At 48.2% G+C, this 12,571-nt stretch overlaps 1 protein-coding gene across 2 annotated transcripts in view; it reads left to right on the top strand.

Moving 5' to 3' along the window:
• GLP1R (glucagon like peptide 1 receptor) overlaps positions 1-12,571 on the top strand; it is a 615,585-nt gene that overhangs the window by 498,797 nt on the left and 104,217 nt on the right. The gene's annotated exons all lie outside the window — the stretch shown is intronic.

Here is a 12,571-nt window from a genome sequence, read left to right as displayed (position 1 = left end):
ATACAGAGACTGCTCATAGGCGCAGTACAGAGACTGCTCATAGGCGCAATAGGGAGACTGATAACTACGGAGACTGCTCATAAGCACAATACGGAGACTGCTCATAAGCACAATACGGAGACTGCTCATAGGCACAATACGGAGACTGCTCATAGACACAATACAGAGACTGCTCATAGGCACAATACGGAGACTGCTCATAGGCACAATATGGAGACTGCTCACAGGCGCAATACAGAGACTGCTCATGGGCACAATACGGAGACTGCTCATAGGCACAATATGGAGACTGGTCATGGACACAATACAGAGACTGCTCATAGGCACAATACGGAGACTGCTCATAGGCACAATACAGAGACTGCTCATAGGCGCAATACGGAGACCACTCATAGGCGCAATACGGAGACTACTCATAGGCGCAATACAGAGACTGCTCATAGGCACAATACGGAGACTGCTCATAGGCACAATATGGAGACTGCTCATAGACACAATACAGAGACTGCTCATAGACACAATACGGAGACTGCTCATAGGCACAATACGGAGACTGCTCATAGGCGCAATACAGAGACTGCTCATAGGCACAATACAGAGACAGCTCATAGGCGCAATACGGAGACCACTCATAGGCGCAATACGGAGACTGCTCATAGGCGCAATACAGAGACTGCTCATAGGCACAATACAGAGACAGCTCATAGGCGCAATACGGAGACCACTCATAGGCGCAATACGGAGACTACTCATAGGCGCAATACAGAGACTGCTCATATGTGCAATACGGAGCCTGCTCATAGGCGCAATACAGAGACTGCTCATAGGCACAATACAGAGACTGCTCATAAGCGCAATACAGAGACTGCTCATAGGAGCAATACAGAGACTGCTCATAGGCGCTATACAGAGACTGCTCATAGGCGCAATACGGAGACCGCTCATAGGCGCAATACGGAGACCACTCATAGGCGCAATACGGAGACTACTCATAGGCACAATACAGAGACTGCTCATAGGCGCAATACGGAGACCGCTCATAGGCACAATACAGAGACTGATCATAGGCGCAATACAGAGACTGTTCATAGGCGCAATACAGAGACTGCTCATAGGTGCAATACGGAGACTGCTCATAGGTGCAGTACAGAGACTGCTCATAGGCGCAATACGGAGTCTGCTCATAAGCACAATACGGAGACTACTCATAGGCACAATACAGAGACTGCTCATAGGCACAATACAGAGACTGCTCGTAGGATATGGAGGCTTGTCAGGTGTACTATGTGGAGATAATATGGAGACTTTGCGATCACACCCTAGCAGCCATATCAATTCAGGAGCAGCCCTCATGGAAACTGCTTCAGGCCAAGACTTAAAGATATTTATGCTTGGACACAGGTGAGTTCACCAGCAACTTAGTCACTGTACTCACCTGTGTACAAGCAGGATTCCTGACCTGGGTGGTAGTGGTTGAGGACTGGATTGGCAAGCAGGGCGGTAGGAGACAAAATTTACTCAATTATCTCATTTCAGCCACTTGCTCACATACTGTATGAGAACAATATTTTCCATTTCACACTTCGTTTGATAGATTTATTGCTGGCTCCCCATAGGGAACCTTTCATATTCCTGGCAGCGAGAGAAAATGAGCCTGAAACCAATAACTATGGATTTAACCTGGAGATTTACAAATATTCATGGCAGGAACACTGATGGGTTGTTTACCTTAATTACCGTGAGCTGGATGCAGGGGAGATGTACTCGCACGGGAAACACATAATTTAGTTAATTACAACATGCAATATGTTATTTCAATCCTTGACCTGTTTTAGTTTTATTCTTAGAATACAGGGCCTATGGTGTTCTAGGTTTAATGCTTATTATGTGATACGGTTATAATACATGGGTGTACTACGATATACCGGCAGTGGGGTGAGCGCAAAAGAGCTGCGGGCATGGTAGTGTGCTACATGCGCCATGCTCTTTATATTCCCCCCGGGGGTGTCGTGGACGGTTCCGGTATGAATGGTCGACCATGTTATGGTCGACAGTCATTAGGTCGACCACTGTTGGTCGACATGGACACATGGTCGACACGTGAAAATGGTCGACAGATGAAAGGTCGACACATGAAAACGTCGACATGAGTTTTTTAAACTTTATTTTGTGTCATTTTTTGCGTAAAGTGACTGGGAACCCCAATTAGTGCACTGCGTCCCTGCGCATGGCTCGCTTCGCTTGCCATGCTTCGGGCATGGTAGCTTCGCTCCGCTACCGATTCGCTCGGCACAGATTACCGTTCCAATCGTAGTCCATGTGGATCGTAAAGTATGGAAAAGTTCCCCAAAAGAAAAAAAGTTAATAAACTAATGTCAACCTTTTCACGTGTCGACCTTTCACGTGTCGACCATGTGTTCATGTCGACCATGACAATGTCGACCAACATTGGTCGACCTAATGACTGTCGACCATAACATGGTCGACCATCTGAACGGATACCGTCATGGACACCCTAAGAGGGAGAATAGTTGTCGGTATCCCGGTGGTCAGGATCCTGGTTCCGGTATGCAGAGCGCCGGGATATCGAGTGCCTCCCATAATACACAGATTGCCTCCCATAATACACAGATGTCTGATGAGCATTATATACAGATTGCGGTTGTATAGGGGCTGCCACATATTAGATACTGTTGCCTACATGACAGCGGCTGTATGTTGTACCACAGTATACGGTTTTATATAAGAGTAATATGATGTGCTAGACACATACAGGATTAAAGACACCTTCTCATACAGTCAGGGCCCGGACTGCCCATCTGACACTCCTGGCAAATGCCAGATCTGCTTAGGGCTGGCGGAGCAGCTCCACCTCCATGACTCACTCCATGTCCCAGTGAGCCGTGGCCACACCCCCTGTTTTTGCTTGCGTGTCGTACAATGCCAAGGCTGGAAAACAGCCTAGTCCGTCCCTGCATACAGTATTTTGGGCAATGTCACCACTGCCTGTATATTTGGGTTCATTCCGAGTTGATCGCACGCTGCGCATTTGCGCAGCACAGTGATCAGGTTACTACTGCGCATGCGTATGCACCGCAATGCACATGCGCGTCATACGGGTACTACAAACAGCATCGTTGCTGGGCAATGCTTCTAGCGACTAATCCATTCGCACGGGTGATCGCAAGGAGATTGACAGAAAGAGGGCGTTTATGGGTGTCAACTGACCGTTTTCTGGGAGTGGTAGGGAAAACGCAGGCGTTTGCAGGGCAGGTGTCTGATGTCAATTCCGGGATTGGACAGGCTGAAATGATCGCAAGGGCTGAGTAAGTTCAGACCTACTCTGAAACTGCAAAAAACGTTTTCATTCCGCTCGCCTGCACATGCGATCGCACACTTGCAAAGCGAAAATACAATCCCCCATGGGCGGTGACTATGCGTTTGCACAGCTGCAAAAAGTAGCTAGCGAGCAATCAACTCGGAATGAGGGTCATTGTGTAGTATAATCGTATTACTGGATGTTGGTATAAAATTTTAATTAATGGGGATTAAACACATAGGAGATTTGTGGATCAATTAACTCTGCTTAAATGGGGGTGGTGGTGGGGGGTTTAACAAATTCAGTATACTATATGAGATGGATCAGTACTAAATGCCGCCGGCCGGAATCCCGGCGGTCGAAATACCGACGCCGGAATCCCGACCACACAATCCCGACAGGGGTGGCGAGCGGAACGCAGCCCCTTGCGGGCTCGCTTCGCTCGCCACGCTGCGGGCACGGTGCCTCGCTGCGCTCAGCACACTATTATATTCTCCCTCTATGGGTGTCGTGGACACCCACGGAGGGAGAATATGTCAGGATTGTGGCGGTCGGGATTCCGGCGTCGGTATTTCGACCGCCGGGATTCCGGCCGGCGGCATCTTGACCGCATCCCATATGAGAATGTAGCCGATCAATTCACTAAGAATCACCACTTTATTAATACTGCCTGAATATTGCTGCATTCTCAGAAATGTGGGCTCAAACAACAAATGGCTTCAATATGTTTAGTGCACAGAGGTGCGATATACTGTACAGAGGTCCAATTGTCTGGACTCTATTTAAAAAGATTGCCGCTTTGCGTCATATCAAACTATTTATATCACAGTATTTATATAATGTGTTTAATGCCGGGACAGACCAAGCGGTAAAGGCCGGTCCCGGCAAAGACTTACCAAATGATCGGGGACATTTTTAGAAATTGCGAAAGATGATATTAACAGATAAAAGTGTATGCTCTGTTTTTGCATGTGAGGGAGCGATGTGATTCGCCTCTCGTTGTCACATGATGATTCAACCGGTGCAATATGGGAGAAAACAAGAAGAGATCAGTCTATTCTCTGCGTTTCTCCATGACTGCCCAGCAGGTAAGTGCCCATACCGCCCACCCATAACTACCATGTTACAGGCTGACAGTACTGTCATGTTTCATACACAGCCTGTAACATGGCAGGTAGGAGCTGACTGACTGGTGCTTCATCTCTCTCCACTTTATCTCTCTCCAAGATTTGATAAATATCATTATCTTGGGAAGTGGGTGTCATGCTGGAGACCCGCCCACTCTTTCCGGAGTCTGGGAGAGCCCCCTGAGATTCTGGACTCTCTCTGACGTTGCAGATTCATGACTTGTGGTATTCATAGAAGTTACTTTCATTTGCCATTATCAGACTGTCAGTGCCTGGGGCAGAGATACCTTGTATCAGTGCAGATAAGGGGAGTCCACATTAGTCCCGTGTCAGGGGTAGGAAATGCTTGTGTTGAGAGTCAGGCAAGTGAAACCAACCTCTAGTCTCCGTACCATACAGGTATCTGGGGCGTTACATACTGTAGGGGGGTTGGGTTAGTGTGACCGGCGTTTGGGAGACTGGCGGTCACCATACCAACAGCGGGATCCCGGCTTTTAGATGGCTGATGGGCAGGGGTGATGGGGAGCGCAACTAAGCTCATTGCGAGCTCGCTGCGCTCAACATGCAGCGGGCTCGGTCGCTCGCCACTGATTCTATTTTCACTCTGTGGGTGTCATGGACACCCACTAGTGGTAATAGTCCCTGCTGGTTGGCATGCCGACTGTCGGGCTGTTCACTGTTCGGGATCCCGGTGTCGGTCACATAACCGCATCCCATGTAGCAGGGACGGACTGGGGACTCCGCCTGGCCCTGGCATACGTGTGCGCGTGCGTGCACATGAAAGGGGGCACGCGTGCCGTGAAAGGGGCGCGCGGACACTGCAAATGGGGGCATGTCGCGAGTCAGGGGCGTGAACTCATGGCACACACCCATATTACTTAGCAACGGGGCACGTCTGGCGGCAGCAGCAGTGGTGGGATAAACCATAGAGCCAGGAGCTGCGCTGAGCGCAGCCTTCCGGGCTCTCTGTGGACCGGACCGGAACAGCCCACCAGCCCATCGGCACTTCTGGCATTTGCCAGAAGTACCACATGGGCAGTCCGGGCCTGCCCTGTGGGGAGCTACACTGCCAAAAACAGGATAGATTTTCATTATATTACAGTTCTAAAATATCCAAGCACCCTAAATGACAGAACATGCAAGACCTAGACATGGAATGCCCCGTGAAAACCTGGTGGGTAAGAAAGTTCTCATTTGGAAGTATATCCCAATAGTCTCCAGTCCCTTCCTGAAATTTGCTGGACATACCAATCTCTTTTAATTTCGCCGGTACTGTAGTATATAGCAATAACAGGAAACACCATGATAAAGATCTCATTTTACGCTCTGTTTGCTAATCTCATTGTGTTTATGGTATTGTACATTGCTTCTGCCGGACAGATCTGTATCTGTTAGCGACAGGTTATAGCTTGAACAATCTAGAGATGAAATCCTGTTATGTGACTGTGAAGGCGACCGAGCAATACAAGGTCGAGAGAAGATAGCGCTCATAGCTGACAATAACCGCATGTATCCCTTCCCGTCTCATTCCCGTATGACAGGAATACAGATTATGGGAGAGAAACAACTGTCACACATTATATGGTGTTAGTATTGTAATCATCATATACACTGTAGATACTGACAGAAGTATTACTACGTAGCACATGCAATATTGCACATACTGTAATTACTTCTGCACAATCCCCCCTTGGTTACTTGAGATTACAGTCTTGTTATTAGCTCTTCAGACACAAGGTCACAAAGTACATTTTTAAGTTAATTCTGGGTCTCCAGTTCCCTCAGGTTCATTGTTATACTGCCAGGACTACTAACCTCGGCGCAGGGCGGTTTAACAGAGGGCGGGGGCCATGTGCAGACTCCCTGCGGGGCCTCTCCACTCTGCGGCGCAGTAGACTCCCTGGCATTGTGCCATTGTCTACTATGCATACGCAGATCTCCGGAAATATGGCGCAAACTATGTTCCCGTGACTAATCTGTAATGTACATGCACAAATCACCAGGAAAATGGCCGCCGCTGCAGCACTGACGTGGGACTCCAGAGAGATAAGTAATGAAACATGGATGAAGGTTGTGCACCTCCTGGATCCATGGACCCATGTGTACCGCACATACTGTGTTAATTATAGATACACCAATGCCTCTGCGGTACAACTGTTCTATAGAGTCCCCTCCTAACCTGTATCCACCATTGTCTCTGATGTCAGTGATATAAAGGTGGGAGAAATATCTATAATGGGTGCAGTGTGTGCGGAGCCCATTTTTACTATACTCACATCATCTCTGGAGCCCTGCATCTGCTACAGCAATCCTGCAAAATCACTGAGAAAATGGTGTGCCGCCCATTTTCCCGGAGTCCTGCAGATGCGCTGTAGACTCTAGCACAGTGCTAGAATCTACTTGCACGGCCACTCACTCCTAGGCTGCCGGCTAGAGAGAGGGGAGGGGGCCTGAACAGATGCTGCACACAGGCTGCCCTCCTCTCAGTAGCAGAGCCCAATGCTGACCCCACCTCTTAGTAAGGTCTAAGCCAAGAGGTATTCCATAACTGAGAGCCTGACTCAGAACAGTACGCAGTGTTGATTCAGAACGCAGTGGAGCGATTTGTCTTTGCCTCTGTGCATGCATCTAAGTTGCACTGCGCAGGTGCAGCAATGGTCTGGTGATGGCACACGCAGAGATGATTTATTTGCAAAGGGATTGACAGTCAGGGGCCGTGTGTGGGAGGTAATGGTGGTGTGGTGACTTATACACAGGTGCGTCGCAGCCGTTTCTGTGGTGTGTTAAAGCTTGTGACTGCGATCCCATACGCAGCTCCAATGACTCCGGCATATTGCTTCCTGCAGCCACCCTCCACAGCCACAAGGATACTGGGAACTTAGATAATGGACTGTTCTGCGACCCGTGCTGAACCTTTGTGCAAAGCCGCCGGGACTCGCAAAGCCACTGCTGGTCTTCTCAGTACATGTCCATGCGGCTGCGGCATTTGCACAGTCGCTGTATACAAATGCATTTATGTCCATCCCTGAATCTAGCCCAGTCTTTGCAGTAATGTATTTATAGTGGGTACAAGCCCATCCCTGATGTACGGCCGCACCTCTGACCGTGCAAGGACTGAGACGCCCACTATGAGCATCATTACCCAATAAGATCCTGTTTGGTGCATATTTAGATGCAACCATAGGTGGCGCCCTAGAAACCTACTTCAGCCCCATGTTAGGTGCACACTCCCCATGAGGGTCTGCCAACCAGTTATGGGGGTCATTCAGACCTGATCGCTGTTATGCAAATTTGCAAGCCGGCCGATTATCGTTCGACTGCACATATGTACAGATTGTAGTGCGCACCAGCGAGGCCAAACAGCAAAAAAACCCAGCTACTTTTTTGATTGCTAGCCATACGCAAGTTGATTGACAGGGCAGGCGTTTGGGGGTGGTAAGTGGCCATTTTCTGGGGCTGTCAGGAAAAACGCAGGCGTGGCCAGTCATTTTCAGGGCGGGTGTGTGACGTCAGCTCCGGCCCCGATCAGCCTACTCTATTGCACTGTAGGAATAAGTCCTGGGCTACGTACAGACTGGAAACATTATTCGATGGTGAGTGAGTTGTGAACCGATTTGCAGCTGACTGGCGATCGCCAAGATTTTCGCAAGCTGTACGCAGTCTTGCACGGGGCGGATTTTCACTCTGTCTGGGCGGCGGCTATCTGACCGCAAACCTCTGCAAATTCGCAGAGTAGCGATCAGGTCTGAATAACCCCCTATGTGACTTGCCCGCGACACCCCTATAACACACCTATATGATGGACCATCTTCTGAATAGCCACCTCCCAGTCACAACCCCGGAACGCCTCATACATTTCCAGTACATTTCTGAGGCCGTGCATCTCGATCAGTACTACAACTCTATACGCACACGGGGGCTAATTCAGATGGGGTCCTGTCTATGCGCAAAGTATTGAACATGGGTACTTTATGCATCAGGAAGCAGATCCAACAGGATCTAAACGAGGGCACAGCGCGGGATGCTTGCGCAGTGCGACTTTGTGGCGACTTAGAGGCATAAAGTTGAAAAACAGCAACGATTTGCATGAATAGCGCATTGCTCAAAAAATGCAACCCCCAAAATGTGACAGGCACCCTCTAACATTGACGAGCGTATCACATGTAAGGGTTATACGGTAGCTGTGGCTCAAATACAGGAAATTCTATATCACAAGAATACGGAGGAAGATATGTAATACTAATACGTATACAATTTCCAGAAAATAGCGTTGGGAGGTAATCAAAGTTTATTCGATCCATGTGCTGCATTTGTTATATTGGAATCTGTATTTGTTTAACAATTTCCACGTCAGCCAGCTGAAGCCAAGGACCTAGGTTATTGTACTGGATGTCATATCACACAGAGATAAATAATACCCCTTTCACACCGCACAAATAACCCGGTCGACACTGGTCAGTGTGCGGTGTGAAAGCGCCATGTCGGAAATCCTGGGTCGCCTGACCCGGCAATTCAACCCGGGAATAAAGCAGTGTTATACCCGGGTTGAATACCGGGTCAATGGCAGCGTAAACGGGCTCCCGGGTTGATGTGACCCAGGACCCGTTCACTACAACAGGGAGAGGCGGCGCAGAGATGATCTCATCTCCCAGCGCTGCCTCCGCTGCCGGCTCCGCCCCCCGCTGCTATGGCAACCGGGTCGGGGAAGCCAGCAGCAGTGTCCAATGCCGGATCCCACCTGGGAAGGACCCGTTTCCAATTCCCAGGGGGGGTATCCGGCATTGGCAGTATGAAAGGGGTATAAGTAACGTGTCTATTTCCTTTACTTCTCTTTCAGAGGCACATTCATTATGACGGGATGTAGCCATAATGTCACCATTTACAATATCTACATTCATAATGTTGACACCACAATGTCGGCAGTGATGATGGCGACACTGTTGAAATTCGGCATCTGCAGAATGTAGACATGTTCACAGTGCGACATGTGCAATGTGAACTGTTGGCATTCTGCATAGACTGGCAGGGGAGGGTTAGGCTATGGGAAGGCGGTTAGGGTGGGGAACTAGGGGGAGGTTTAGGGTTAGGCTGTGGGAGGAGGGGGCTAAGGTTAGGCACTAGGGGTAGGGTAAGGGTGCTATAGGGGTAGGTTAGGGTTAAGCTGTGGGAAGGGAGGGTTAGAGATTGGAAGGTAGGAAGGTTAAGGTTAGGCACTAGGTTGAATGTTAGTGGTTTAGCAATACTCACCACCGAAGGAGCCGCAGGATCTGCTAGAAGTCATCATGACCTGAAAGACACCACTGGAGATGCCGGACCTGCAGTACTGGGTAAGCCACCACTAGACCACCAGAAACATTTGGTCGCTATTCTAAGCATGTCGACATTACAACCATGTTGATGAATGTCGACAAAATATATCATACCCCATCTTAACATAAAATGTTTTTTTTTTTACTTATTTTCCTCTTCATTTTGTGAATTTCAGTAACGGATCCATTATTCTTGCTTGTAATGCAGGAAATATCACTGATATCTTATGGTTACATTTCACCCCTGATCCTGGCCGCAGTCCCCATATACCAGTATGGGGACTTTCATTCAGCAAACTCTGGAAAGTGAAAGTTGTTTGTCTAATTGTGATAAACTCAGAAACCACTGAACTGATTGCAATACAGTATTCACTGTTGTGTAGGTATTTTTCCCAGGAAGGCTTTAGGCTAAGTATCATCACAATTGACCTGAGGGCGCTGTGGGCGGAGCTACATAGGGAGTGGTCCCCTGCACTGCTCTCGGCAAGTTGGCAGTAACAGGCGTACGCAGAGCTGGCCCTAACCAATATGATGCCCTAGGCAAGATTTTGTCTGGTGCCCCCTTGCACCACCGCTAGTTCTGCAGGACATGCCTGGCACGAGTCAGCTGGCAGCTGTGTTAATGTTGGGACGCCATTTGTTTATGAAAATGCGTCCTATTTTCATTACTATATGGCTAGGATGCACAAACAGCTTTTGCTGATTAAAATGATATGCAGCATGCCTATATTCTGTGTGCGACTGCGGCTGTATCTGCATACGAAATGCTACATTACTGTGATTTCCAGGAATACACTGCAACGTAGCATTTTGTATGCAGATACAGCCTCAGTTACGCACAGAATATATGCATGCCGCATATAATTTTAATCAGCATAAGACGCTGGTGCCCCTAAGCATACCAAATTCCCTAGGCATTTGCCTAGTTTGCCTATGCCTAGGGCCGGCTCTGGGCGTACGCGCCTCAATAATGACCGATCAGAACATCACGGCTGATGTGACAGACTTATTCATAGGTAAGCAGCGTTAATTAGTAGTTCTTTGGACTAACATCAATAAAGAGGTGTGGTATGGAGGGTCGACAAAAGTTAGGTCGACAGTGTCTAGGTCGACCACTATTGGTCGACAGTAAGTAGGTCGACATGGGTTCTAGGTCGACAGGGACTCTGTCGACATGTACAAGGTTGACATGACATAAGGTCGACATGAGTTTTTTCACTTTTTTGGGTGTCTTTTTCTTCGTACAGTGACCGGGAACCCCAATTAGTGCACTGATTCGCTCGCCATGCTTCGGGCAAGGTTACCGTTCCCAACTGTAGTCCACGTGGATCGTAAAGTATGAAAAAGTTCACAAAATGATTTTTTTTTTTAAACTCATGTCGACCTTTTGTCATGTCGACCTAGAAACCGTTAACCTAGAAACCATGTCGACCGACTTGCTGTCGACCAATAGTGGTCGACCTAGACACTGTCCACCTAAGTCTTGTCGACCTAGAGACCGGATACCCTATAAAAGTAGGTAAAAAAAAAATTTCAACAGCTTATTTTTGATAAGATTTCACAATGCCTAGGAAAGACTGCACTTGGTCCTGACAGAGCTGCGGGTAAAGGGGCCGCACATTGGGGGTCATCCGAGTTGATCGCTAGCTTCCGTTGTTGGCAGCGCAGCGATCAGGCTAAAAATCGGCATTTCTGCCATGCGTATGCTCCACAATGCGTATGCGTCACGTACGGGTACAAAGGCATTTGTTGTTTAGCACAGGTTCTAGCAAAGTTTTCAGTCGCTCTGACGGCTGCAAGAAGATTGACAGGAAGGGGGCGTTTCTGGGTGTCAAGTGACCGTTATCAGGAAGTGTTTGCAAAAACGTATGCGTGTCTGAAAAAACGCATGCGTGGCTGAGCGGGTGTATGACGTCAAATCCGGATGCGAATAGACTGAAGTGATCGCAAGCGCTGAGTAGGTTCAGAGCTACTCAGAAACTGCACAAACTGTTATTGCAGAGCTCGGCTGCACATGCGTTCGCACTTCTGCTAAGCTAAAATACACTTCCCAGTGGGCGGCGGCATAGCGTTTGCACGGCTGCTAAAAATAGCTAGCGAACGATCAACTCGGAATGACCCCCCATTGAGAGAAGGAATGAGGATAGCCCGGAGAGAGAACATTGCCTCTAAGAAGACAGAGAGAGACATACTTCTCGGCATCACACAGAAACTCTGCGCTGATAACTAGTCCTGTACTCGCCTGTTCTTGCAAAGAGTGCAAACCTGTTTACATAGGCAAGGTGAAACCTCTAATCAAATGCGGCTCACCTCAACCCTAGGTAACCGACTTCCGCTATTACCGACTTCTGCCCTCGCGGGTACTGCAGCTAGTTTCTATATAAAAGGTAATATTAACGTGAGTTCCTAAGTAAGTACTGTATCTCATGTCTGATACAGGACACCCGAAGTTACAGTGGTACTTGTCACTCGCCTAATAAGCTGTATGTCATCTCCCCGTTATTACTGGCCTCTTCCTGTCTGTATTCTCTGCAGTAAGTGTAGTTGTAGGAACATCGCGTCTCCTCTTCTGTTACAATAAATGATGAAATAAATAAGTATTTTGCAGATGAGACCTGAGACTTTGCCTCCAGGGCTCTAGTGATTCTCACTTTTATGTGTAAGCCGCTCTCGGAGTCTAATCCAACATTAATTAGATGTTAGCGGTCTTGCTGTTAAAAGAAATGATTGTTAGCCATGGGGCGGATATCACTGATGCGAAGACGCATAAAAATAAAAAACACCAACGTTTTATTAAGAAATAAATACTGGCTTGG

The sequence above is a fragment of the Pseudophryne corroboree genome, chromosome 4 (assembly GCF_028390025.1).
Source record: "Pseudophryne corroboree isolate aPseCor3 chromosome 4, aPseCor3.hap2, whole genome shotgun sequence".
NCBI classification, from domain to species: Eukaryota; Metazoa; Chordata; class Amphibia; order Anura; family Myobatrachidae; genus Pseudophryne; species Pseudophryne corroboree.
This window is presented reverse-complemented; position numbering and strand designations above follow the sequence as displayed.